The sequence below is a fragment of the Mustela erminea genome, chromosome 6 (genome assembly GCF_009829155.1).
Source record: "Mustela erminea isolate mMusErm1 chromosome 6, mMusErm1.Pri, whole genome shotgun sequence".
Classification (NCBI taxonomy): Eukaryota; Metazoa; Chordata; class Mammalia; order Carnivora; family Mustelidae; genus Mustela; species Mustela erminea.
This window is the reverse complement of record NC_045619.1, coordinates 29,620,935-29,648,393: the sequence shown is the minus strand read 5'-3', so window position 1 is coordinate 29,648,393 and position 27,459 is coordinate 29,620,935. Positions and strand designations below refer to the sequence as shown.

Here is a 27,459-nt window from a genome sequence, read left to right as displayed (position 1 = left end):
GTTAGTGAGATGTTCGGCGGTGTTAAAACGTAGTAATAGCCAGTGGGGCCTGGGTGGCTCAGTTGTTAAGCATCTGCCTTCAGCTTCGGTCATGATCCCAGAGTCCTGGGATCAAGCCCCGCCTGGGGCTCCCTGGTTGCTGGGAAGCCTGCCTCTCCCTCTCCCTCTCCCACTCCCCCTGCTTGTATTCCCTCTCTAGCTCTCTCTGTTTGTATGTGTGTCAAATAAATAAATAAAACTTAAAAAAAAAAGTAGTAATAGCCACTGAATTCTCAATATAATGCTAAAATGGGACTACTTTGGTAAGGTCAGTAAGGACAGTGGTAGCAATTAAGACATCAGTGAACACCTGTACATGCTAGTTCTTCAATTCCACATATATTGCAGAATCAGAATAGTTGATGAGATAATCAGAATAGTTGATGAGATTACCAGAAAGTGGTAACAGTAGAAATGCCACCAAAAAAAAAAACGAAGCTCCTTGGCTTTGTCTTCACACCTTTTAACCATCTCATTTAGCAAAAGTTCACGTGTAGCCTAGAATTAATTGGTTGATTAGTTAAATGAATATCTCATCATGTCCCAGGTCTCCCACCTGATAAAACACAAAACGTAAAGATAAAAAAGAGACACTTCCTGGCATCAAGGACATTACAACCTACTATGCCATTTGTATACCAAGAGGGACACAAAGCAGAGTTAATGAAGGTGGGGAAAGAGCAAGGCCAATGTGCTCCGCGTGTCGGATGAGTCCGCCTGAAGGCTGCACGGGGTTCTCATCAAGTCAGCCAGAGGCAGCAAACCCTGCTGGCCAGATGCTGGCGAAGGTGATTTTCCTAAGACTGCAATGAAGGATGTGCAATGTTTATAAAGCCACGAGCCATGAATGTCGGGGCACCATTGTGTGCAAAGTAGATCAGCTACCAACAGCACAAAATGAATCTCTGTCCATGTTACTTGTATCTCTCAAAAACTGGGAAGGGTACACAGAGCTCTTGGAAAATTTCCTCAAAATTCCCCTCTTCTCTTTGACATAAGCTGCTTTCACGGCCCATAGCTACCCTCACTCTTAGCTTCTTTTCGGAACGACTTCCTCTCCCCTAGTTTGGGCTGTCCGCATCTCGTCTGCCCACCCACCCTCTCTTGCTCTCTATCACAACTGACTCTCTAAGTCCTTCCTACTACCTCCAAGGCAATGTTCTCTCCGTCCATTCTTTGATGGTTCTCCATCACTAATGGCCCAAAGCATTATTTTCTTTGTCATTTCTCCTCTTCTCTTCTCACAACATAGAAGGAGGGAAGAAGCTGCACAAAGAAGCTGAGCTTCTTCGGCGGGATGGAAAGACATAAAGGAGTAGTTTCTGCACCTTTATGGAGGTACAAAATTGCTCTTAAAACCTACTGAATCTGACATCCTGCATATGATTGCTTTAATCGCTTACCTACTCAACTTGGGGTTCTGGTGTCTCTACACCTCATATGTCCCATTGCAGGACGTTAAGCACTGCTGTGACTCACTCGGGGAACAGCCTTCCACTGTAGAAATGTAGGTCAGGATCATACATATTTAGGATGTCATTCATACGAAAGACAAGAATTCCTATTTAAATTTCCTCTTTCCTTACTCCATTCTAGTATCTTCCAATATTGCAGATCTTAGGCCTTTGACTTTTCTTGTTCTTGTATAGGAAAAAATTGGATTCTTTCCCATTAATATTCATGGACATGCATACAGATGGTAACAGCCAAAATATATTGTTTTCCAGAAGTGATCCAATAAGTAGAGAGCTGCAATTGTTGGCATGTATATTACAGGAATGGCTTTGATGATGTATTCATGGTATAGGGAGAGAGAGAAGTTTTTTTTTTTTTTAAAGATTTTATTTATTTATTTGACAGAGAGAGAGATCACAAGTAGGCAGAGAGGCAGGCAGAGTTGCAAATCGTGTTGCAAATCCTAATGAACTGACGGCTTGCACAAAACCCAGCACCCAGAAGTCACTCAACTTTTTACTGAATGAAAATGAACCCCCGAAATCGGAGCCCAGAAGGATAAAGGTAGGAAGGAGCTGAGTGCATCCTGTTCATTTATATACCGTTCCCTGCATAATCACAGAGTAGCTGAAGATGATTCATCTGAAAGACCTATTTAAGGAAGGAAGAGAAAGTCAGAGGCTAAAAAATGACCCATAATCAGGTGCTGACAGTTGTGTGTTGAAAGGTTCTATGTAAAGCCAAACTTTCCGACCACAAAAAGGGACCTGTTTTGTTCAACATTTTGGAGTGAAGAAATTAAGGGGAAAGCTGAGCTAAGATGAAAGGTCTAGAAATCGTTTTAACTTTCATGCTTGACACAGAGAAATAAAAGAAATCTACTGAGTAGATTAAGTAAATCAATGTCCAAGCATGCGTTTAATTTGAATTCCCATGAAAATTTGTAGAATTTGTAAGAAGACTCCAGAGTTTATTTTTGATACAAGGTAGGCCACCTCGTATGCCAAAAATTGAAAAGCCCCGTGAAATCACGGACGGATGACTTGATGATTCAGGAGCAGAAGGTTCAGATGGTCTGTTATTGATATCCCCTGTTGCTTCCTTATCAGCTAATAAATGTATTTGTTCACTCATTCATTTCTTCTTCTTCTTCTTCTTCTTCTTCTTCTTCTTCTTCTTCTTCTTTTTTTTTTTTTTAAATTCATCCTACAGTTAGTACTTCCTTCATGCTGGGCCTTATGCTAGGGTTTAGGGACAAAAAAAATGCATTGCCCTCTGTTAAGGAACGTACAGTCTGGTTTGTAAAACAAGAAAAGAGATTCTAACTGTATAGTGCTTTAAGCGCTGTGACAAAAATAAGCCCAGAAGGCTAATTCAGACTGGGGGATCTAAGAAGGCTTCCAGAAAGCATGAACATGTGAACTGAGCTTTGAATAAGAATGGGTTTAACCAGATGAAGCAGAGGCACTAGAGCATGGTTGCTAAATGTGTAGATCCTACAGTCAGGCTGTCTGGGCTCAGGTCTTGATTTTTGCCAGAAACGGTGCATGACTCTGGGCAAATGTCCCTCACTTTTTTCCATGAGTGGGGATTATAACAGTACCCACCACTTACCCATCCCAGGGTTGTAAATAATGAATATGCGAGTTGTTATTTCCAAAGAGCTCAGAAGAGTGCCTTTCTCCCTTAAGGGTTAAGGGAGAAAAGCATGTGGTGAAGACAGGCTTAGGGAGATGAGTCACCCAGGTCTCCAGGATGGCTGGTGCAGTGGTGGGAAAGGGCAGGCACACTGCATTTTGGAAAGAGTTAAGACTAAGGTTTGGGGGCCATCACGGGGGAGGACTGAAAGATAAGGGTGAAGAGATAGGAAGGCTCTGTTAAAGAATGTGAATCTTATCCTATACACCACAGAGAACTATGGAAATGTTTTAAGCAAAGACATGTTAAGATTAAGTTCGTATTTTAAATTCCCAGGTCACTCTGGGAATGCTGTGGTGAGGGGATTATAGAGTGCAGTTTGTAGACTGCAGTTCTGCAGTCGGGGAGGCAAATTAGGACAGGTTTCCCCCCAATTTTCCAATAATAAGAATTGTCTGGACTGCTTTTTACACTTGATCTTAGCCAAAAGGCCGAGAAGCGATGGACTGCTTTTTAAACATACAGATTCTCAGGCTCCTTCCTGAGAGATTCTGACTTGGAAGATTTGGGGCAGGCCAGGTAAAACGTATTTCCTGTCCTTAGGGAGATTTTGCAAACACTGAGTTAGGTGGTGGTAGGAGTCTAGGTGAGGACTAACGAGGTCCTAAATAAATGTACCAGAAACAATCTGTTTGGAGATAAGGGGGGCAGATTTCAAAAGGAAGAAACAACAGGACTTGGTAACAAATAGGACGACAACTCAGATTTCTGGCTTGGGTGATTGGGCTGGTTGTGGAAGAACCTGGAAGAAAAGTAAGTAGGTCTGGGCAGTGAGGTTAGTAAGATCAGATTGGGATAGGTAGAGTTTGCAGTGCCAGTGGGAAGAAGTTCTGGTAGAACTTCCAAATACATGCCTGTCTGGGGAAGAGATCTGGACAAAACTGGAAGTCATCAGCATAGACACAGTAACATAGTAACTGTAGCTCGGCAAACTGCAATAATTAATTGGTGGGTAGAGGAACACAATCCCATTTTATTTGCTTATTTATTTATGCATTTAATCATTCACTCAGCAAACCAATTTTAAAATGTATGTCTTAAGCCAGGAATTATGTTAAACACTTATTACATAAAGGAACCTGTGAAGAAATAGCTAAGAGGGATATCAGGAAAAGAGTAGTGTCATCAAAGCCAGTGGAAGAGATTATGTCAAATGATACCAAGATGCCAAGTGAGATGGTTAGTGAAATGGGTTCCCTCGATTTAGCAAAAAACAAGAAGGTCATTGGTAACTTGGGAGAGACCAGATGCTGCTGAGTGATGGGTAAGGACATTGAATTTGAAATATGGCTTGCGGTATGAATGGGTAGTGAGGAAGTACAGGTAATGAAGGAAGAAGAGACATACGTGTGGTAGACTACAGAAAAGGTTAAGAAATCTTCCCACACCTGTATGCATGACTCTTTGCATGGTTACTCCCATCAAGAAGTGGAGTGAATTTCTTCACCCTTTAATCTGGGCTCGGTCATGTGACTTGCTATGATCATTGGGATATTAGCAAATGTGATGCAAACAGAATCTTGAAAAGCCCTCGCTTATTGGGGCTTGCCTTTCTTGCTGCTCTGGGGAAACCCCATGACTGCCACCAAACGAATATAAACCTGGACAAATTTGCTGGAGACCTGGGACCACTCATCTGTGTCACCCTCCTGGCAGCCAGCTTCCATTGACAGCAAAGTGCAACCACCAGACATGGAGTGAGATGTTGAATCAGTCCCTAGTCAATTCCCCGGAATCACCCATTCACAGAAAAATGACTCTCGTGTTACGTCATTCAAGTTTCAGGCAGTTTGTTTCTTACACAGCAAAAACTGACGGATGGAATAGGATATTGTTTGAGTGTCAAAGATTTCAAGTATCTAAGTTATCCTGGGATTTGTACTTGTCTCTTAGCTGGATTGGAGATCAGAAGAGCTGTGTTTTTTCTTGCTAACACATTGTTTCGGGCAGAAACACTATGAGTACCATTTAGGAGTGGAATGGCTAGGTCATAGAGTAGTATGATTCATGCCGCAATACAGATGAATTTTAAAATAACTATGCTGAATGAAAGAAGCCAACCCCCTCTGACCCCTCCCCTACCAAATACTTACTGGGTTATTTCATTTATATAAAATTCTAGAAAATGAATTCTAGAAAATGAATCTGTAATGACAGAAAGCAGATCATTGGTTGTCTGGGGATGAGAAGAAGGAGGCAGGGGTGGATTACAAAGGGGCACGGGGAAACTTTGAGGCATAATGGATGTATTCATTATCTTGATGGTGGTGATGGATTTATGGGTATACACTATATACATATGTCAAAACTCATAAAATTGAACATTTTAAAGATGTGCAGTTTAATGTACATCAATTTTACCTTGATAATGCTGTTAAAGAGAAAAAAGAAGAACAAATAAAGTCTTTCAATCGTGGTTCCTATTCATAAGCGTGGCAGCAGAATAATGCGCTGCAAAGACACTCATGCCTTTATCTCTGGACCTGGAGATATAAATATGTAGAGCTCTGTAGGAATGTGAATATTTTACCTTAACAGGGCAAAGGAAGTTGGCAGATCTTGAGTTCAGGAGATTATCTTGTCCTAATTTACTCACATGAGTCCTTTTTTTTTTTTTTTTAAGATTTTATTTATTTATTTAACACACAGAGAGAAAGAGAGAGAGAGAGAGAACACAAGCAGGGGGAATAGGAGTGGGAGAAGCAGGCTCCCTGCTAAGCTGGGAGCCGGATGCTGGACTCAATCCCAGGACCCAGGACCCATGATCCCCTGGGATCATGACCTGAGCTGAAGGCAGATGCCTATCGACTGAGCCACCCACATGCCCTATTCTCACAGGTCCTTAAAAAGGAAAAGATTTTCCCACTTGGGTCAGAGAGATGAAAGAGCAGTGGGGGTGGGGTAGTGGAGAAATTTGAAGGATTCAACTGCCATTGCTGGCTCTGAAGACAGAGGAGGGGGCCAGGAGACAAGGAATGTAGTAGCTTCTAGAAGCTGGGAATGGACCTCCATTACAGGAGCCAGAAGACAAGGGCTTCAGTCTTACTACCATAAAGAACTAAATGCTTCAATAACCCAAATGAGCAAAGAATGACTTCTCCCTTAGAATATCTGGAAAGAATGCAGACTGCAGACAGCTTGCTTTCTTTCTCTGGTGAGAACTATAGCAGACTGCTGACCTACTCAATTAAAAGGTGCTTAATTGGTGTCTTTTAGGTGGCTAAGTCTGCTGTATTACAGCAGTAATAGAAAGAGAAGGTTTTCATGGACAGAAAACTGAACTTATTGGCTATGGTAGCTCTCTGAACGGCCAGTGTTTCCCAGCCATAAATCAGAACTAATAATGTGCTGACTGTATTTTGCCTCCACTTGCCACTTTCTCCTGTCTTACAAACTTTAGGCTTACTCATCTTTCAAAGGGCTGCTCTCACCATTTGGCCACAGGCTGGCTGTGGGAGCCTAGCTCTCCTGGTCCCCTAGTCTGAGCACACACGAGGAGACATTTTCCCTCAACTGTACAATTAGCGCCTCATCGAACACTAGTTCCATCAAACACACCTTTACAAATTAAAGTGTTTTTTTGTTTTTTGTTTTTTTTTTTTCCCTTGTATACAGAACTTGAAAGCCCACGAACTCTCAGGGGAAATGCTGTATACTTTCCCAAATACCTTACATCTCTTCGGGATCTAAAACTTGAAAACAGACTGCTTTAGTTTAATAGTGGCTCTACCCTACACCTCAAGAGACGTTTTGCCCTCGGTGTTTCCGTTTTCTCATCTGTACAATGGAGACAAGAGCCGTACACTGAAAGTAAGGATTAAATGAGTCTATGAAAAACGGTTTTAACAATGCCTGGTACACAGAAGCCCTCCGTGAGTGTTGGCCGGTTAACTGTGATTGTTATGATGACGCCTTCGCTGTCAGAGGAAAATTTCTATCTCAGTAGTGGATTCACATGTCCTAACTTTGTAGGTCCTAGCGGAAGAGACCTTAGTTTGCCTTTTTCCTGCACCTGTCCTGCTGAGAAGATGAGGGTCCCTTCCTCTGGTTTTCTTGCCCTAGAAGTTCCTGTTTCTTCTGAGGCAAAAGCAGGAAGAAAAAAAAAATCACATAGTGATGTTTGCTGAACACTTCAGGATTCAGTGCAGGGACTTCGTTTTTCCCCAATTAGGAGGGCGCCGTTGCCAGGGGAGGGAGTGCTCTTTTTCACTCTCCCCATCTTTCCAGCTTTTCCCAAATGGCCAGATCTCCACACTGAGCCTCTCCTTCTCAGCGAAATGATGATGAGCTGAAAGATTCCTCAAGTTCTGTTGTCTCTGAAAACAAAACAGGGACATTCCGGACCAAATTTAAACAGAACCCTTTACAGTTTAATCATGGATCAGCTTTTCTGCGTGGCATTTATTTGAGGAAAGGCCCTCTGGAGACGAGGGACTTGATTTTAGAAAATCAAGTCACACAGATTTAAATGACGATCTGGTTTGGGAGAAGAAAAAAAAAATCCACTATGTGAAAGAAGAGTTATTTTTAATGAACTTATTTTCATGGCTCTGAGTGCACCGAGGCGAAAACATATGGATGGGATTGCTAATTTAATATCATGTTTGCTCCGGGCTCTAGAAGCAATATTCTAGACTGGGCGTCCAAGTCTTTGGTCTCCAGTTTTGAATGGAATACTGACATGTGAAATAGTCAACTGAAAATAAAGTAGCAGAGTTAATGAAAGCAGTTTTCTTCACTGTGGTTACAAGATGGCAGGGGCTTCCCGATCTGCACACTGTACATCGAAGTGGAAGCGGATATGCCAGAGCTCAGAGCTCTGTGTGGGCAGGCTTCACAGTGGGGATTTCAATTTGAAAATTGTATTAGTTGCCATAGTAATTGTCACCATCCCATGGTTTGTATGGTCTTTGTGATACTGAGCACCTATTAGAAGCACCCAGCAAGCAAAAGTGTTTATTTTTTCCCTTGTGCATTCTCGAACAGAAAAACAATGTGTTCAAATTTTAAGTTGAATTCAAAGCAAAAAAAAAAAAAAAAAAAGGATCCCTTGCCTAACTTTATTTAAAGCATGTTCATTTCCTAATTATGCTTTTAATCAGATTTTTCTTCAGCAGAGAAAATCATCAGGAAGTGATTTTTTTTTTTCCAAAACAAGGAGTCCCAGAAACCAAGGTTACTAAGCTTCATGAAAAGAACAGGAAACTCTCCTCTTCTTATGAATGTGTTGTGTCAGCGGGATGCTGCTTGAGTGCAGGTTGAAATTAAAACTGAACTGGAAGTGGCTGTGTATGTTACCACTCCCTTTGCAAATGGTGCGCCCCATGACCACGGGTTACCTTGTCCCTGGATGCTATTCTCAAGGCTAGGTTTTGCTGTTGGTCCATCTGATGGGTCATGTGATGGAGAGGTGAAATGAAGTCCCCCAAGATAAGCATTGTGTTTATTCCTCTTTATAACTCCTGTAATTTTGGGGTGCCTGGGTGGCTCAGTTGGTTGGGTGTCTGCCTTTGGCTCGGGTCATGATCTCAGGGTCCCACGTCATGTTGGGCTCCCTGCTCAGTGGGGAGCCTGCTTCTCTCTCTGCCCCTCCCTCCTTCTCTGCTCTCTCTCTCAAATAAATAAAACCTTAAAAAAAAACCCAAAACTCCTTAATTTCTGTTTTTACATGTTGATTTTTTTGGCAGATAGATATACACAATTGCTATATCTTTATAGGGAATTGCACACTTCGGCATTATTAGATTCTCTTCTCTGTCTTATGTAGCTATTTGTTCTGATTTCCACTAGTTTGGAAAGAGGATGGCTTCTACTTTATATTATCTGTTTTGGTTTGGTAGATCTTTGACCACTCTTTTATTCAAAGTCTTTATCTTTGATTTTTTTCCCTTGTATTTGGTGTGAAGTAGGTTCTATTTTGTGATTCAGTTTGTAAAAGTTCTCCTTTAAATAGATGAATCAAGACAAGTTACACTTATTGATAGGCAAAAATGCTTGGTCTTAATTTTGTTATTCTGTTATATCACGTTTCTCTTTAACAAATTTTATTATTTTTTTGAGAGAGTGAGAGAGTGCATGTGTGTGGAAGGGAGGGGCAGAGAGAGAGAGAGGGAGAGGAAGAGAGAGAATCCTAAGCAGGCTCCACACTCAGCAAGGAGGCCTACATGGGGCTTCATCGCAGGACCCCGAGATCACGATCTGAGCTGAAATCAAGAGTCAGACACTTAACTGACCATGCCACCCAGGTGCCCCTCTCTTCCTAACTTTCTTTAAAAAGGTCTGTTACCACACGACCTGTTTGCTTTGTCCACTTATTGTTTTCAGTGGGAAGTCTGGCTGGGATTTAGGGAGGTTTACATTTTTTTATTTTAATATTTTCATAATTATATCTTTATATAATACCATTAAATCCTAATCTTTAAAAATTTATTAAACAAAATTTATTAGTTTCTCTTTATGAACAATGATGAAGGTAACTGGTTTACTATTCTACTTCTTCGCCCTCTCTTTCCCTCCCCAACTTTATTCAGTGACCTTTCTTAATGTTGTCTTTTGTAGAGTTATATAGGCTTCTAAGTCCATTTTAAATTATAGTGCTTGACTCTTGGCTGTTACAGATGGGAGATTTACTATTCCACTCACATACTTTCTCTCTTATCTCCCATTAAAAAAAAAAAAAAAGTTGAGTTCTCTTTTTTTATCATCAGGCCGTGTACAATTTACATTACGTTTCTTTGCCACAAACTGCAATTTGTATAATCGTTCTAATTGTACAGTTAAATATATTCAAGGGTCACTAACAGTCTTATTTTTCTGTAGTTTCCTCCATTATATCTTGATGAATTGAAATTTTTTTCTCTGGTCGTTTCCCTATGAAGTGTCCCAAAGAACAATATACCATGAATTCTTGTATATTTAAAACATCTGAAATTTTTATTCTTTAGGGGCACGTTGGCTGAATACAGAATTGTTGATGTACCCTTTCTTTGTGGAGTATTTTGCAGGCATTGCTTCACTGTTCCTGGTATTTATAACTGCTGTGAAGATTTCCGAAGCCAACACAATTTCCTTCCTTTGTAAGTAATTTGATAGTTTTGCCTGGCTGTCCATTTCTTTCTGTATTTGGAGTATTTCATAATTATGCTAACAACATAAGACTAATCATTAACTATGGTGAATTAATTTTTTTCTGTCATGGCATAGTGTGCCCTTGAAACATAGCGACTCAGATCTATATTTAAAGAACATTTTCTGAGTTTAGGAGGGTACGTATTGCATGGAGCACTGGGTGTTATATGTTATATGCAAATAATGAATCATAGAACACTACATCAAAAACTAATGATGTATTGTATGGTGACTAACAAAACATAATAAAATAAAATAAAGTTAAGTACTTTTTTTTTTAAAGATTTTATTTATTTGATAGACAGAGATCTCAAGTAGGCAGAGAGGCAGGCAGAGAGAGAGAGGAGGAAGCAGGTTCCCTGCTAAGCAGAGAGCCTGCTGTGGGGCTCGATCCCAGGACCCTGAGACCATGACCTGAGTTGAAGGCAGAGGCTTCAACCCACTGAGCAACCCAGGTACCCCAAGTTAAGTACTTTTAATTGAAAAAAAATTAAGAAAATGTTCCTAAATTGTAACTTTATATTTTTGTTTTGTTAAATGTTTTTCTTTTTCTTTTTGGGAACTCCCTCTACGCAAATGTTGTGTCTCCTTTGTCAGTCTTCCATTTCTCCTGTTTTCTCACTACTACTTTTTTAATCCTTTATTTTCATTTGTTTTGTTTGTTTTCTTATCTTTCTACCTTTTACTGTATTTTTGCTATCATTCCAATTTTATATTGCTTTCTCATATGATTTGTAAGGTCTACTTCCGTCCTGACTGGAGCAGCCTGAGTGAGGACGGTGGGGAGGGGTCTAGCACAGAGGTGGCGCCAGGGAACAGAGTGGCAGGAGATGAGTTGAAGGAGTCGGGCAGGGCATGGATAGATCATGCTTTGGGCTATCGGCAAGGAGTTTGGATTTTATTCCAAGTGTTACAGGAAATAACTGGGAGAGAAAATGTGGTAAAGAGGGAAAGTATCTCTGAAGAGGGGTGTTTGAGCAGAAACCTGGTAGGCCTACAGGAACCACGATAGAAAAGCCAGGGTAAGAAGAGTCCTAGGCAGAATGAACAACAAGCATGAAGGTTTAAGAACAGAAAGAGATTGGTATGTGAGGAAAGGAAAGGAAGTCTGGATGAGTGGTACACAGACAAGAGAGAAAGGGATACAAGACAAGACTGGAAACCTAGCTACGGACTGTAGAAACACAGTGGAACTGGCGAGACCAGATGTGAGGTTATTACATTTAGGGGATCGTGGCTTAGATTAGAGTGTGGCAGTAGATCTGGACAGAAGTGAACCGATCTGAGATATATTATGGAGGCTGAATTAACAGTACTTGCTAATAGCTTTGATAAGGAAAGAGAATAAAGGTCTCAAAGATAATTCTTAGTGTAGATATGTAAGGACACCTGAAGATGAACTTATTATAGGAATTGAATCAAAAGAATTTTCAGCCTTAAAAAAAATTCAGCCTTAAACATTTGAATTAATAGGTGGGAATGAAGATGGAGTAACATAGAGTTATCGAAGGAAAAAATTTTTATGAATTAACAGTGATAGACATTCACATATGGGATCTCCTTTATTGTACATAAGAGTCATTCCTTCATTCAACAAATACTGGCATGCTATACAAAATCTTAGGTACTGAAGATATAGCAACTGATGGGAAAAACACAAAAACCTCAGATTCTTTACTCCCCTGATTCGTTTACAAACTGGTGGAGACTTCGATTCTCTATTACATGTATTATGTAGGAATTATTTGTCCTCAGTTTTCAGACAAGGACCCAAGGCTTAGAGTGAATAAATGTTTCGTCCAATGTCATATGAACAGATGGGGTCTAGATTTGACTGTAATCTTTATGATTCTAATGTCCATTCCTAATGATGTCCTTACACATCATTAAACTGATGCAATTCCTTTATTTTAAACCAAAAATGCAGTATCTGGGTAGGGATATAAATTGATATGAATAATCTAAGAAATTGAAGACTTTTTTTCTGTTAGAGGGTTTTTGAGTTTTTTTTCTTCATTCATTCCTATTTGATTTAAATTGAATATTTAAATTTTGCATTTGTAATTTACAAGATGCTGATAACAACGTTCTCAATTAGGACGGAAGAAGTGTGTCTAACACTCCTGAAAACACATCTCCCAACCCCCAAAGTGCCCGAGTTTATGTGAAACAGAGAGATTTTCTTCACTGTCAGGTTTCCTGCCTCTCACTTCACTCCCACAGCTGTGTGTTTGAATATTCAGAAGCAAGGCTGGAGGTAGGAGTCAATTATTTTGGGCGGGTTACTGTATCCGAGCTGTTGGCTCTGTGGTAGAGGCAAAACACAGTGTAAGTAAAAACAGAGGTTTCTGAAATATTTGAGTTACTACGCTGAAACTTCCAATATAAATTACATTTCTAATGAATTATCTTGAATTAAAATTTAATGGCCCCTAAATTGTATATAAAACACCAGCACAAAAGCAGGCTCTGTGCAGATAAACATCATTAGTGTGTAAGTAGGGAAAGTTCTTCAGCTTCTATTTCCCTCCGGGTCTTCTAACCGCTCCGTGGGTCCTTTTCTGCCTAATGGGAATGCCAGTGCGCTTTCCTTTCTGACTTCCCCAGCGAACCTCCTGCGTTAATCGCTGGGTTTTGACTTCCCACTCCCCGCAAAAAAACCCAGAGTGCTCGTTCCTTACTGACGTGCCACTTTACCTGCCTTCTGCACATGCCCGTTCTGGCAGCTCCTCGTGATCCTTCAACTCACAGGAAATCCTGAGAGGAATGGAAAGGACAGGCCCACCCCCACAGCAGAGCGCACTCCCAGCTGAGTCACAGCAGTGGGATGAACACTGACATGTATATTGACAGGCCCGTTTCGTACTCAAGTGCTCCCGCAAATAGGCACATGGCTGCTTGGAAGCCTGGCACTCCCCCACACTGGGAGGCATTTTGCCTCCTCAACTGTTCTCCTAGTTGGGAGTGGAAGCCTCCCTTGATCCAGCCAACCTTTCTGGATAAAGGTGGAGGACAGACGAGAGGGCTGGGAGAAAATGCTGAGACCTTCCTGGACCACCTGGATGCCGAGGAGACTCCTGCGAGAACCTGGCTTTGGGGTCTGCTCACTGCTACCGTCCACAACGGCCCAAACGGCCACACCCTGAGTGGCCGGGTCCCAGAGCAGCTGTTTGGACGGCTTGTGTTGTCGCACCACCCCTCACTAAGAGACGGCCTGCCAAACCCTGGGAAACTTGGAGTTGAGGTCAATTTAATGCTTTCCCATTAGGTCCTGGGAAGAAAGAAGGTGTAGAGTGACTGTTTTTGCCAGATGGCTTTTCTGACCAACTGCTTTTCATAAAGGTTTTTTTTTTGGTACTAAATCTCAGTTTCATCTATAAAACAAAGTGAGATATACATAATCACAAAAGAAAACTCTCAATTCAAGAGAGTCTACAAATCACATTGTTTACTTAACCAATGTCATTAATATCACTTGACTTTCATATCTGCTTTATATAGAATGCTTTGAAATAGCCAGGGACCCCTTTTCAAGTTGGAAATGGATAATTAGAGGGTTAGGGCTTTGGGTGTAGTCTTTTGGTATCAGAGAGGACTCTGTTTAATGTCTGCTCTGCCTCTCACCCTGGGATCGTGGGCAAGTTGCTGGATTTCCCTCAGCCTCAGTTTCCTCATCTGGAGAATGGAGATAATTATGATACATCACCTGTCACATTATGCCGAGAGGACAAACTGTGATCGTGCAAATAAAACACGTAGCACAGTGCCAGGCCCACAAAAGGCTATAAATGAATGTCAGAGAATGTCAGTGAGGCTGACAGGACCCCCTGCGATGGGTGTCAGTTGGATTTGTGTCAGCTTGACTGGCCTAAGGAATACCCCAAGGCTAGTAAAACATTTCTGGGCATGTCTGTGAGGTTGTTTCCAGAAGACTGAGTAAAGAAGAACTGCCTTCGCAGCGTGAGTGGTCATCACCCAATCGAACAGAACATAGCAGTGGAGGAAGAGAGAATTTGCTTTCTGCTTGAGCTGGGACGTCCGTTTTCTCCTGTCCTCAGATATCTGAGCTTCTGGTTCTCGGGCCTTTGGACTCAGACCAAATTGCACAGTAGACTTTCCTGGTTCTCTAGCTTGCAGATGGCAGATTGTGGGATTTCTCAGCCTCATATATATATAAACACACATATTTATATATATGTATATGTATATATATATATAAAAGATGAATTGGCTCACATGATTTTGGAGGCTGAGAAGTCCCAAGATATCTGTATCTATATCTATCTATATCTATTCATTTTCAGCTGTATATATGGATGTAGATATCTCCTATTGGTTCCGTTTCTCTGGAGAATCCTAATACACCACCAACTTGTTGAATTTTCACCCTCTTGTGTAGACTGATAACCACCGAAAGTGCACATACTATTTAATGGTTAGGATTATGAAATTCTGATTAGATAAACTTTAAAAAGAAAAAAAAAACCTAGATCAATGAGTAGGTAATATCCTTCACATGTGCATTTATAATGCATCAAATGGATTTTAGCAAGAGTTCAATTGGTGTTTAAAGTATTCATTAGTGAAAGATTCAAAGGTATGAAAGTTATTTCTCGTTACGGCCAACTTAAATTCAACAAACCAGGGGTGTGTGTTTGTGTGTGTGTGTGTGTGTGTGTGTGTGTGTGTTTTGCTCTAGTCATATTGTGAATTTTTTTCTTGTAGCTCCTTTGCACTAATGACTTGAAGAGACAAGCTGCACGTAAGTGTGTGGTTGGCAGCCATGAGTAGAATAGGGTAGGGGTGTCACATGATTATAGTTCTTAGGTTGATTAGGGTGATTTTAATGTCAAAACAAGGAATGCCTTCTCACTGTTGCCATAATGAACACTGTGGGAATTCAAGAAGAATTTATGGAATAATTATTCACTAGACTTTTTTATTCAAGTATAATTAACATACAGTGTTATATTAGTTTCAGATGTACAATATAAGGATTCAACAATTCTATACATGTCTCAGTGCTCATTAAGATAACTGTATTCTTAATCCCCTTTATCTATTTTCACTATCCCCCTACCCATCCCCCCTCTGGTATCCACCAGTCTGTTTTCTATATTTAAGAGTCTGTTTTTTGTTTGTTTGTTCATTTGTTTGTTTTTAAGTAGATTGTACCCCGACTCCAATGTGGGGCTTGAACTCACGACTCCAAGATCAACAGTTGCCTATCTTACTGACTGAGCCAGTCAGGGACCCCAATTTTTTGGTCTCTTTTTATTCTTTGTTCATTTGTTTTGTTTCTTAAGTTCCACATGTGAGTGAAATCATAGTATTTGTCTTTCTGGAAGACTTATTTCACTTAACATTATACCCTCTAGGTTCATCCATGTTGTTGCAAATGGCAAGATTTCATTCTTTTTCATGGCTGAGTAATATTCCATAGTATATACATCTTCTTTATCCACTCATCTGTGGATGGGCACGTGGGTTGCTCCCATATTTTGGCTATTGTAAATAAAGCTGCAATACACACAGGGGTGCATATATCTTTTTGAGTTAGTGCTTTCACTTTCTTTGGGTAAACACCCACAAATGAAATTGCTGGATCATATGGTAATATAATAATAAATAATTTTTATATTGATTTGGGGTAATATTATCCAGTGCTTAAAAACTTAAGGCAATGGTAATTTATTGCATCTTATGATATTAAAGTGACTGCTTATTAAACTTTTTACTAGAAAAACTTCTCTTAGGTGCTTTTTTTTTTTTTGTTCTTCTGTAGATAACTTTACATTTTTGAATCCTTCTCAAACATTCAGAATTAGAAACTCAGCCAGAAAGCTTGAAACTTGCATCTGAAAAGTAGCTTCTTTGGAAAAGGAATGAAATCAAAGTTATCCAGCATTAACCTCGGTACCACAATTTGCAAGAGCTGATAAAATTCTCTTTCCTTTGGCTGAAATTCATCTCTTACAAGTTGAACAATACTAGATAGGTATCTTTGCTCTCTAAGAAAACCTATCTCTATTCTTAGTACTTTACTGGTATAAATCCATTCTGATTTTGGTATATCGCCAACCAGTTTGACACATGCACAAGACTCAGTGAAAATACTCCAAGAACACTGGGAGATGTTGAAATTCCTTAACATCCACCCATGGGTGTTTCAGAATGTCTCCCAAACTTTGATTACTCCAGTGTCACTGACCACATCAGGAATTAATCATTTGCCACTTTTCATGTTATCACTTACAAACTGACATTTAATGAGAATATATTCATGAAAAACTTTGCCACATTTTTCTCTAATAAGTAAAGAAAAAATCTTTTCAATTAAATGACTACTTGAAGATGGGAACTACCAACCCACAGACCCACAGACCCACAGACGTAGTGCTTCATCTCTGTCACTGTTTCTCAGAGGCAAAAAAAAAAAAAAAAACCAAACTTGTCATGGTGTTTGTTGAGAGGAAGGTACCTATGACACTGTCTACCCACAATTACTACTGAGAGTTTCCAGGTTTGAGAAACACTCCTATCATGCACTGGGCCAAAGTGCCTTTCAAACGGGGTGAGGGGGATATTCATATTTATGAATGCATAGGATATTCTATTCTGCAGACCCCCAACAACAACAAAAAACAACTTATAGTTTACTACGACTCATTCCACTTTATAGTTAGGCATGTTTACATGCCTATCCTTTCCGTTGGAAGGGAGTTCAAAATTCAAGAAAGTAGAACATGCCTTCATTTGTTTCTTCGACCCATATATGGTTCAGCATTGTATCTGGAGCCTTAATGGGGCTCCGTAAGAATTTGTTGACTGTGTAGGGGTTGATGGGGCACTACCATTCCTTTGCCCTTTGTCTTGGACGTGGTGGAAGTTAGACATTCTTTTCAGAGTCTCTCTATAAAAACCACCACAACATACATAACTTTCCATCTCTCTTGCGACTATGCTGTATGGACTTACTTTCAAGCTGACATGCATGATGGGGGTTCCGGATCATCAGATCAAATGCCTTCCTCCGACTCTGCCATATTTCAGTAGAGTCAACCCCGAGATTCAGGACAAGGAATGAAACCTATGGCTTGTGTAAGATGCACTGGTAAAGCACACTTTAGAAGCATATGGCAAAAAGAAGGGAAAATTAGCTTTGCCAAGGATTGGTAGATGAAGTCATTGAGGGTGGGAAACCAGTTAGAGAAGCACAGAAACAGTAAAATCTTAAAACTGAGAGATGTAAGGACAGAAAGACATTCAAATACACACACACACACACACACACTCACACACACACACACACGCAGTATTCACGTTCCAGGGCTTAATCTGTGAGCATATTCTTGGACATGACCTCCTCATGTTCTTTTCTCCCTCAGCCTTTAAAAAAGAGATCTCTCACTTGTAGCTTCTTTGCAGGAATATTTTTAAAATTATTTATTTAAAAAATAAAAACCCTGCCAAACACTATATTTAAGCTGCTCAGAGTTAATAATCATGCCTTCCACATATAAAGTGCCTGCTTATACTTGTTGTAAGTGTCATTGGTAAGAGAAAACATTTAGATACAGTCTGTCCACTCAGATGCCAGATTAGTAGCCAGGGTCTGCCGGATAAACCACTTTTTTGTTCTTTTAAGATTATACCCCAGCACCCCCACCCCTCCTATGTCCTCCTTTTTTCTTAAAAATTCTTTGTGACGGAAGTGAAAGTGGGAGAAGGTCAGGTCAAAAGACGAAAAGGTTTCTTTTATGATACAGGTTTACAAGTAATACGTCTTTCAACAAAGCTGTTTATTTAAGAATAAAACGGTCCCTGAGCATCCATAAAATGTGAATCTTGAGTCAAAGAATCAGCGCAGACATGTGGCTGCTCTGGCTAGTAGAGTCATCCGTGGAATGGAAAAAAAAATCCTATTGTTTGGAAAAAGGTCCTTAAATGTGATTTTAAAGATTTATTACTAAATACTTGTTCCTAGGAAGAAAATGCTAGTTTCATTTTAGATATTTCCCTTTGATCAATTTTCTAATGGACTAAATTTTGTTATGTTTAACACAAATATTTCCTTGAAATACAAAGAAAGAGACATGTGACTATATACACAAAAAGCAGTAAGTTCTATAATGTAAACAATAGTGAAAATATTACCACATATTAGTTTTTCCTAGACTTTTACCAAATAAGCTTCGTAACTTAACTGCATTAAGACTATAATTCTCTTCACGTAAATGATTCACACTCCCCCACTAATTTTAAGTGATCCTTCTATCACTATCAAACACATGGTGAAGCAAGTCAAATGATTGGGGAAGGGGAGAAGCAAGTTGTCAGTGGTGTGAAGTCGTAACTGGAATGCAGTGATCCATAATTAGTAACTGATTAAAGTTTTCTTTAATGGATGGGGAAAAGTTAAATTAGGGATTTAACCATTACCAGCAGACACAGCGAACACTTCCTATGAATTCTAAAAGTAATTACTAATATCAGAATGTGTTCCTGGGAGTTAATCCATTTTCGACTTAATTCTGACTTGCTACATCAACAACTTTATTACTGATCGGTTAAATTCACATTCATAATCCTGGCAGTAAGATGCTGAAATGTCCTAAAACACTCACATATTTATGTACTTACTCACTCTCTCTCTCTCTCTCTCTCACACACACATACACACACCCCTTAAAAATCATAGGTTCAAATATTTACTAATTGAGCAACCTTCAATTAGGGTCCAGAATCTCTTATACTCAAAAATACTGCATTATCCTCAGACTGCATAATCCTCAGTATTAAAGCAAGAACATTGTTCTTATAATCCAGAAAAACTTTACAAACCAAGGAATTTAAATAAAAAATTCCAGATAGCCCTCAGTCAATCATAAATACACAAAGGTAACAGGACCTACCATTCAATCTACTGGTTGAGTTATAGAATAGGATACAAAGGGAAGGAGTAGCAGTGTGAAAAGCTACCATGTTCTGGGTGTTCACTATAAGCACACATACCCTGAATGTGCTTACTCCCTGTATACACATGATCTAATTTTCACAATATGCCTGTGAAGTTGGAATTACAAATCCCATTCTATGGATAGAGTCATGAGGTCCAAGAAAGAGCAGAGCTGAATTTGAACTGAGTTCCATTTTGCTTTAAGCCTATGCTCTGTGGTTTCAGAACTGTGGCTCTGAAACAGCAGAGGCAGTCATGCCCTATTTACTGGGAGATTGGTGTTCTAGCCAAGTTTGTTATAGAGTGCATTTTTCTGAAGGAAACTCTTAACTTTGCCAATGATTTATATTCTACACTTTGAGACTGTTTACCAGTAGATAAGTTTTATGAGGGCTGGGACCATGTCTGTGTTTTTTTGTTTTTTTTTTTTTTAATCACAGGCATAGTACCTAGCAGATAGGAGGTATTTAGTAACTATTTGTTAAATGAATTAACTGTGGGGAAAAAAAAAATTTCCTTGCAGATATAATAAAAGCAGAGTTGAGAATCCAGAAAATAATTTAGTGTACCTTTTAGGTTCAAGAAAAAGTATTTAATGCAATAAATAATGCTCAAATATGGTTACACAAAGTATTAGTAAAATCCTTTGCTATATGTTAAGCAATAAAGTATTCCCGATAACCAAATGTACGGTACATCAAGGACCTGGATATCATAATGTCTGCTTTATGAATTTTTCCCATTATAAAGTAGTTACGTCTTAGAAATTGAGAATTTCAGTAAGTTTTCATCAGTTTCAATTTATTGAACACGTGTTAAGTTCAAATTCAGAAGGAATTTCTTTACTCTTTGCTATGACTTGTTGAATTTTTCTACTATGGTAATATTTTATTACCTCCTTTAATCTCACTAGGTAATCAGTGAGTCTCACTTGGAATTCTATCTCTTTTTATGTTGTGTCACCTTCATTTTTCTGTAAGGATCTTAAATTCAGGGATGCTGTTCATCATGGTATCCTTAGGGTTTAGTATGCATCTGGTCCATTATAGAGATTTAAGAAATTTGTATGGAAAGACAACAAGGGAGTGAGAGATGTAGTGGGAAGAAGGAGGAAAATTTGGGGGGAAGGATGGAAGGAGAGAAAGAGAAGGCAAGAGAGAGAAGAAGGAAAGTAAATAGTAAATTAGTTCTTGAATTAGAAATAAAGTTAAGGATCAACAATGCTGAATACTTGCTTAGAAACAGAGATCTCCTGTAACATCTACCAAGATGTTTACATGTTAAATAGCTACAGAGCACAAAGCTAGTCCATTGAGAATTGCTACTTTTGGCTAAGACTTGTATCCTTGCTGATACCTCACATAGGATTTTTGAGCCTAAGGAAGTGTTTGACATTTCACTGCAACCCATAAATTGCCAGATTAGCCGAATAATTCACACAGTTGATGGCAGAAGAATATATTTATTAATCCGGAATGATATCCTCCAGATTTTCCAGGTTCTAGGGGATATAGTACATTTTTTCACCAGTTCTACTTATACCAATTTGGACTCATTATCATAGATTCATACTGTATGCAATTTAGTAATATTTTGTTCATGTGCATGTTAAGTAATAATAGCTTTCCAAACCTGAACTTTTGTGTTTCTTGATTGCTGATACTACCAAATATAAGATTTTGTTTTTTTTTTTTCCTTAAGATGGAATAAGAGCAGAACACAAGGTCTATGACAACCAGTTCTAGTGCTTCCCACTAGTTAGAGAATACTTCTACTCCTCAAAGTCAATCAGGGGGCAAACATTTATTGAACACCCAAATGATGAAATATACAAGGCTCTTAAGTAAGAATATTCTTCAGAACTATAGCGTTCCAGCCAAACAGGCATTTATTTTTTTTTAATGTTATTCAGAAACGGAGGCTTCTGATGTCTTTCAGAATTGCTGATTTAAATACTTAACAATAATTCACCTTTTATCTTAAGATAAAATAAACTGAATGGCAAATACTAAAGAGCTCTTTGCAGGTATAGATTATGCAAATGTCTGGTATTCTTATTCTCACTCTCAGGGTGAAAACAAATCAAGAAGTTATTGAAGACTCCCTTAAAAAAAAATAAAAAAGGTGCCTGGGTAGCTCAGTTGGTTAAGTGACTGCCTTTGGCTCCGGTGGTGATGATCCTGGATTCCAGAGATGGAGTCCCACATCTGGCTCCCTGCTCGGCAGGGGGTCTGCTTCTCCCTCTGACCTCTCTCCTCTCATGGTCTCTCTCTCTCAAATAAATAAATAAAATCTTTTAAAAAAATAAAGGTACTGTGTAAATTTTACATCATTTATTTGTTCAAGATTCTTTTATTGAGTACCTGTTACGTTAAATGAAGATGTAGAACAGGGACATTGGAGATTTCATAAAAGTGTCTGGTGCCCCATGAGCCTGATCCTGTGTTTGAACAATGTTGTCCAAAGTATGTTATGGATTTTCCAAATAGAGTGGAAAACCACTCATCTCTCTTTCCTTCTACATCTGGTTAACTAGTTGAGCCTGTTATTGATTGCTTACCAGTACAAGAGGCTTTAAACATTATCTTTCCTGAATCTTTAATCCATTCCAATCAGGAGCCATCTGGTATTCCTAAACTAATCATAGAATATGATGTGTTGAGAAAAGTACGGTTTTTTAAAATCAAATGAGTTGCCGTTTAAATTTCAGTTCTTTGAACAGTTAATCTCTTGGTAAAATTACATAATTCTCTTAAGCCTCAGTTTTCTCCTCTGCAAAATAGACCCCTTTTTCCTCTCACAGGGTTGACTAGAGGGTTACAGTGAAATAAGACATATAAAATACATAGTCTGATTCCTGCCATACATTAGTAACTCAGCAAATGGCTTTATCTTCCTGGTTCCCTACTAAACGAGGGTGGGGGAGGCAGAAGGAAAACAAAACCCAGAAGGAGTGAGAAACAGGGACAAATTATTGGAAACTACTAAATTCCTTGCTCTGACTTTTGTGTTCACTGCACCCAGTGACTCTGTACTTTAAAACGGTTATTTCCCTGCAGCATTATTTACAACAGCCAAATCATAGCAGCCCAAGTGTCCATGGATAAATGCATGGGTAAAGGTGATGTGGTCTATATACTCAATGGAATGTTAGTCAGTCCTAAAGATTGAAATCTTCCCATTCGCAAAAACATGAACGGATCTAGAGGGTATAATGCTAAGTGAGATGAGTGAGTCAAAGAATGACAGATACCATATGATTTCACTCATATGTGCAATTTAAGAAATAAAGCCAATGAACAAAGCAAAAAAAAAAAAAAAAAAAAAAAAAAAAGAGAGACAAACCAAGAAACAGACTCTTAAATCATAGAGAACAAAGTGATGGTTACCAGAGGGGAGGTGGGGGGGGGGATGTATGAAACAGGTGATAGGGATAAAGGAGGGCACTTGCTGTGAGGAACACTGGGCATTGTGTGAAAGTGTTGAATCGCTGTACTGTGCACGCGAAACAAAGATAACACTGTATGTTAACATACGGGAAGGCATATACTGGACTTAAAATTTAAAAAATAAAAAAATGAAAAAAAAAGTAAAGCAGTGAGGTTGATTATTAAAAGCCCTTGGAAATGGGCCTCTATCTTCTATTCTGATCTATGATGGGCCTCAGCCTGGGATTTTCATTCAGCAGATTGTAATGGAAGCCTAGAAATCCATGTTTTCATAATACTCTCTATTTTGATGTCAAGCAAGGCTGGTAACTGCTGAACTAAGGTGATGTCGAAGGCCATGATGATGAGAAGGGGCTGTCCAACTCCCAGAGAGCTCATGCTTTTGGAACAAACCCTCAGGTCTCATTGAAACAGAAGCATATGTGATTTTTGTTATTGTGATAATTAACTTTATGTGTCAACTTGGCTGGGACACAGATGTGCCCAGATATTTGGTTAAACATTATTCTACATATGTCTCTGAGGGTGTTTCTGGATGAGATTAACATTTGAATCAGTGGATGAACAGAGCGGATTGTCCTTCCGAACGTGGGTGGGCATCATCCAATCCCTGGGAGGCCTGAAGAGAACAAAAGCAGCGTAAGGGAGAATTTGCCTCCTCTGTTTCCAAGTGAGACACTGGTCTTCCGCACTCGGGCTGGAACTTATTCCAGGGGCTCTCCTGAGTCTCAAGCTTTTGGACTTGAAGGGTCGTAGAAAAGATGGCCATTACCTGGCAGAATTTAAGAGGGCTGAGACCCATCTCAGAAGCTGAAGTTTGTCAATCCAGGCTTGGGAAATCTGAGGGAAGTCTGGAAGATGAGTTTTCTTGCTACCTTCAATGAAGAAGTTTAAAATAGCCTGCATATCTTCCTCTCACAGGTGGTGGAGATTCTGTAGAGAGGGATAAAGTCAGGAAAACCCACTGATTTCAGAGTGGCGGAGGAAGGATCAGCAGGTTACAGTAAGCTCCTTGTAATTTGCCATTTAAAGAGATGATGGAGGTCTCCACTGTTCCTATCTCAGAGCTATAGAGAAAGGAGGGTAGGGCATAGAGAAGACCCCGCCTTTGTCGGCCTCCCCACTTAGACTTGCTCATCTATTAGAGGTTACTTTGCTTGATGAATTCCTTTTCAGTGAGTGTCTGGAGTACTGCTGGGGTCATTTCTGACAACTGTCTTCCCTCCATGCCTTAGAAGACCATCACAACCCAAACTGTGCTCAGGGAAATAGATGTTCGTAGGTGTTGCATAAAAGGAGACTCTACCGTCAACCAAGTTTGGGAAACAGTGGGTTAACAAAGAGACACAAGTTCCTTTCCAGCAGGTTTTCTCAGATCTTTTAACAAGTTGGTGCACATTGTGAATCCGCAAGAGACAAATAAAATTTGAAGCATTTCCCCCAAACCCTTGACCATGGTGGCTTATTAGTGAGGATTCCCCTGGTCATAGGTGATGGAAATTGAGCTCCAACAGGCATAAGCCACAAAAAGAGTTTACTGGCTTGCAGAATCATAAAGCCCAGGCATGGCTGACTCTGGAGGCCTCAAATGATGTCACAGTTAACTGTCTCTTTCCATCTCTTGCCTCAACCTTCCTCTGGGTTGGCCGTGATCTCATGAAGTCTTTCTCTACGGGGTGGTCCTTGGCAGCTCCAGGCTATATTATATTTACGGTTATAAATTCCATTTGCAGAAATCTCCACTACAGAAGGGAACTTATTTTAAGTGAATTGTTTTTGAACTTAGAATTATTTAAATTGTAAGAAATGAAGTTATAATAATGAGATATAAAATGTAATTTCTGAAGACTTTGTTTTTATATAAAAACAAAGTTTTTATTTTTGTTTTTATACAGAAGTCTTCTCGATGACAGCCTATGGTATTAGTGCACGCTGGTTTAAGACACCATGAAACCAACCTAATGGAAGCTACCCTTCAGAGCTATTAATGTACTTGAGAACTTGGTTTGCTTTCCAATTTCCTGACATTTTCCTGTTTCAAATTAATGATTTCTAATCTACACAGTGTTTTCTTATTGCTTCAAGAGTCTTTAGGGGCTGCTTTGAGTTAAGGAAATAGGTTATCAACACATTGTATATTAAATATACAATTTATAAAATACATAACATAGTATTTAAAATGGAATCTTAAAAAATATCTTCAGCCCTTACTCTTTAATCTCTGACCATGAACCTATTTTAGTGGAACTCTTAGAAAATTACAGAAGATAGATCCACTTAAAAACTTTTATTAGTTGTCAACTTTATTGTAAAGTTATGACTAGACTCCAGACGTATTTGGCTGTGACTCCCAGGATTCTCCATTAGTGTCCCAAATTGGTTTTAAATCATCAACATCAGGTCATGATACTGGCAGGAATTGCTGTAGAGTCCATGTGAGAGTAGCTTCTCTTTAATCGTTCAACTGGTAATCATTTTCATTTTGAAATGGACAATGGTAATGAGTTTATTTTTACAGATGGCATATTTTGGGGGATTTTGATTTTTCTAACCTAAGGAAATTATTTTAGCAAGTTAGAAATTGAATTCCTTGGAGAGGCTCATTTCTCTTCCCATATATTTCCTGTGTCCTTCTGACAAGCTAGGAAGAGAACTATAATGAAAACAGAATCATTTGGAATTTTTATAACTGGATTCGTAACCACTTTGTTGATCCTTTCTATTATGTTACTTCCTATTCACCAGTGATAATATCTTGAAAGATTTCAAGATTCTTCAAATCTGAATAATTAAAAGAGATCATACTATGCCTAATAGTAAAATGTAAAATAACTGAATATTATTTGTTTTATTGCTTGAAAACTAGTTATCCATATAAAATACATGTGTGCACCTTCTTTTAATTGTTGGATGTGAGAGATCACTCTGCAAGATAATAAAGTTTCTAACAGAATTCTTTGTCCCAATCTCTTGAATAAAATGCTTAAATGTCATGACCGTTTTAGGTAACAGCTAACGTTCATTGATAAGTGCTCTGTACAGATGATCACACTTAAATCTCACAATGACTTTAGAAAAAAGTTAGCATTTTTTTACCCTCAATTTTACAGAGTTGGACACTGAGGCACGGGGAAGTTAAGTTTAAAAATGGCAGAATAGGCTGGACAGTCTGAGAACAGAACCAGGCATAGTGACCATGCTTAGTCTAACGATGGATTGTTTTACCTGAGCACAGATTACTTGAAAACATTACTTAAGGTACAACCACAATGGGAACCTTTGGACTTATCTTAAATGTAGAAGAGCCTTACATTAAGGGTGCTGGCACACATAGGTACGTGTACATACACACACACACACACACACACACCCACACACTCCGCAACTGCCTGACGGCTCAGCACTTTTTGGTTATTGCCCCGCTTTTGTTTTCCTGACTTGAGTTAAAAAGACTTTAACAAAGCTCCCATAAATAAGAGACCAAGTAAATAAAAATCTCATATTTGTAGTGTTACACTAATAAGCTTAATAACAATAATCCGCAAACATCTGCAATCATAAAATAAAAACTTCATTACCATTTCAATGCAGTCACTGCAAATCCTCAGGTTAGCCAGTACACCAGCTGCGTCCTGGGGCTTCACAACACAAACAGCAATTCATTCCAAATTACCACTCTCTGTTAGTGACTCTTGCTCTCTGGCTCCCATCCCAAACACTCCTGCTGTTCAGGTCTATTGTTTCCCCTCACTAGAAGCCTTTTATTTCCTGGGAAAGCTTGAAGGATGGTCTCCATGAAAAACTAGGCTAATCTTCTAACTTCTGATCTCCTACTCTCTGTCCTCCACTATTCTGGGCATACCCAGCCTTCCTTTCTCTCGTCCCAGTGACACTGAATACACAATCTAGGTGTATAGAATACTTTACCCAAAGGGTGAAACTGAAGGGGTTAACAAAGCTTCTGCTATTTTATGACCTTGTAAAATGAGCTAGTTCGAGATGCCGATAATGAGCGTCAGTCTCTCTACAGGAGCTGTGGAGCTCCCTAATTCCTGCCATGGGCCTCTAAGTCATCAAATTCCATATAAAATTACAGAGGACCTCCCTCTGAGACTTTATGGCCTCAGAACAGCAGGTGAAAAACTGGATTGGTGGAAAATGGACAGTCTCTGAGTCACATGTAACACACATCCCAGCTTATAGAAATTTTCTACTACTTAAGAGATCATACTTAACAGGCAGTTTATTTTTATGCTGCAAAATACTTGTCTATTCCCTTTCATCTGGAGCTTAAACTTTTTTGCAATTCTGAATACAACTGAAGAGAAGGAATGAGAGGATATTTGATCTTAGCCCTACTGATCTGAGCTGTACTGACATATAAGATTTCAGGACAACAATGTCTTTTGGATTAAGTTTTCCAGGGCACAAACATAACGAAGAAATTGGTTTCTTCTAGGATATGGAAATTCAAGTCCATTCACTGTCAAAGTAGGGGTCATTTAAATATTTCCTTTACCTATAATTTCTAATCAGATGCTAGAAAACATTGGGAGAAATGTACTTCTTTTAAAAAAATTATCTGCTGTTTTGTTGTCATAACCCAGTACCTTGTCAGATGACCTCACATTGTTTTCCTAGGGATCTGAGGATCTGTTTTTAAAGATCCTTTAAATCTTCACCTGGGAGCTTTTTACTGAGCAAGTGGATAGCCTCCTAAAGCCACAAGCT

At 39.2% G+C, this 27,459-nt stretch overlaps 1 long non-coding RNA gene and 1 pseudogene across 1 annotated transcript; one reads left to right on the top strand and one right to left on the bottom strand.

The window, feature by feature from the left end:
* Positions 1-3,491: 3,491 nt before the first annotated feature.
* Positions 3,492-3,635, bottom strand: LOC116594516 (annotated as a pseudogene).
* Positions 3,636-6,807: 3,172 nt separating this feature from the next.
* Positions 6,808-25,675, top strand: LOC116593040. Its single transcript, XR_004286721.1, has 3 exons — positions 6,808-7,002; positions 10,187-10,268; positions 24,624-25,675. It is a non-coding gene; the product is annotated as an uncharacterized LOC116593040 (long non-coding RNA).
* The last annotated feature ends 1,784 nt before the right edge of the window (positions 25,676-27,459 follow it).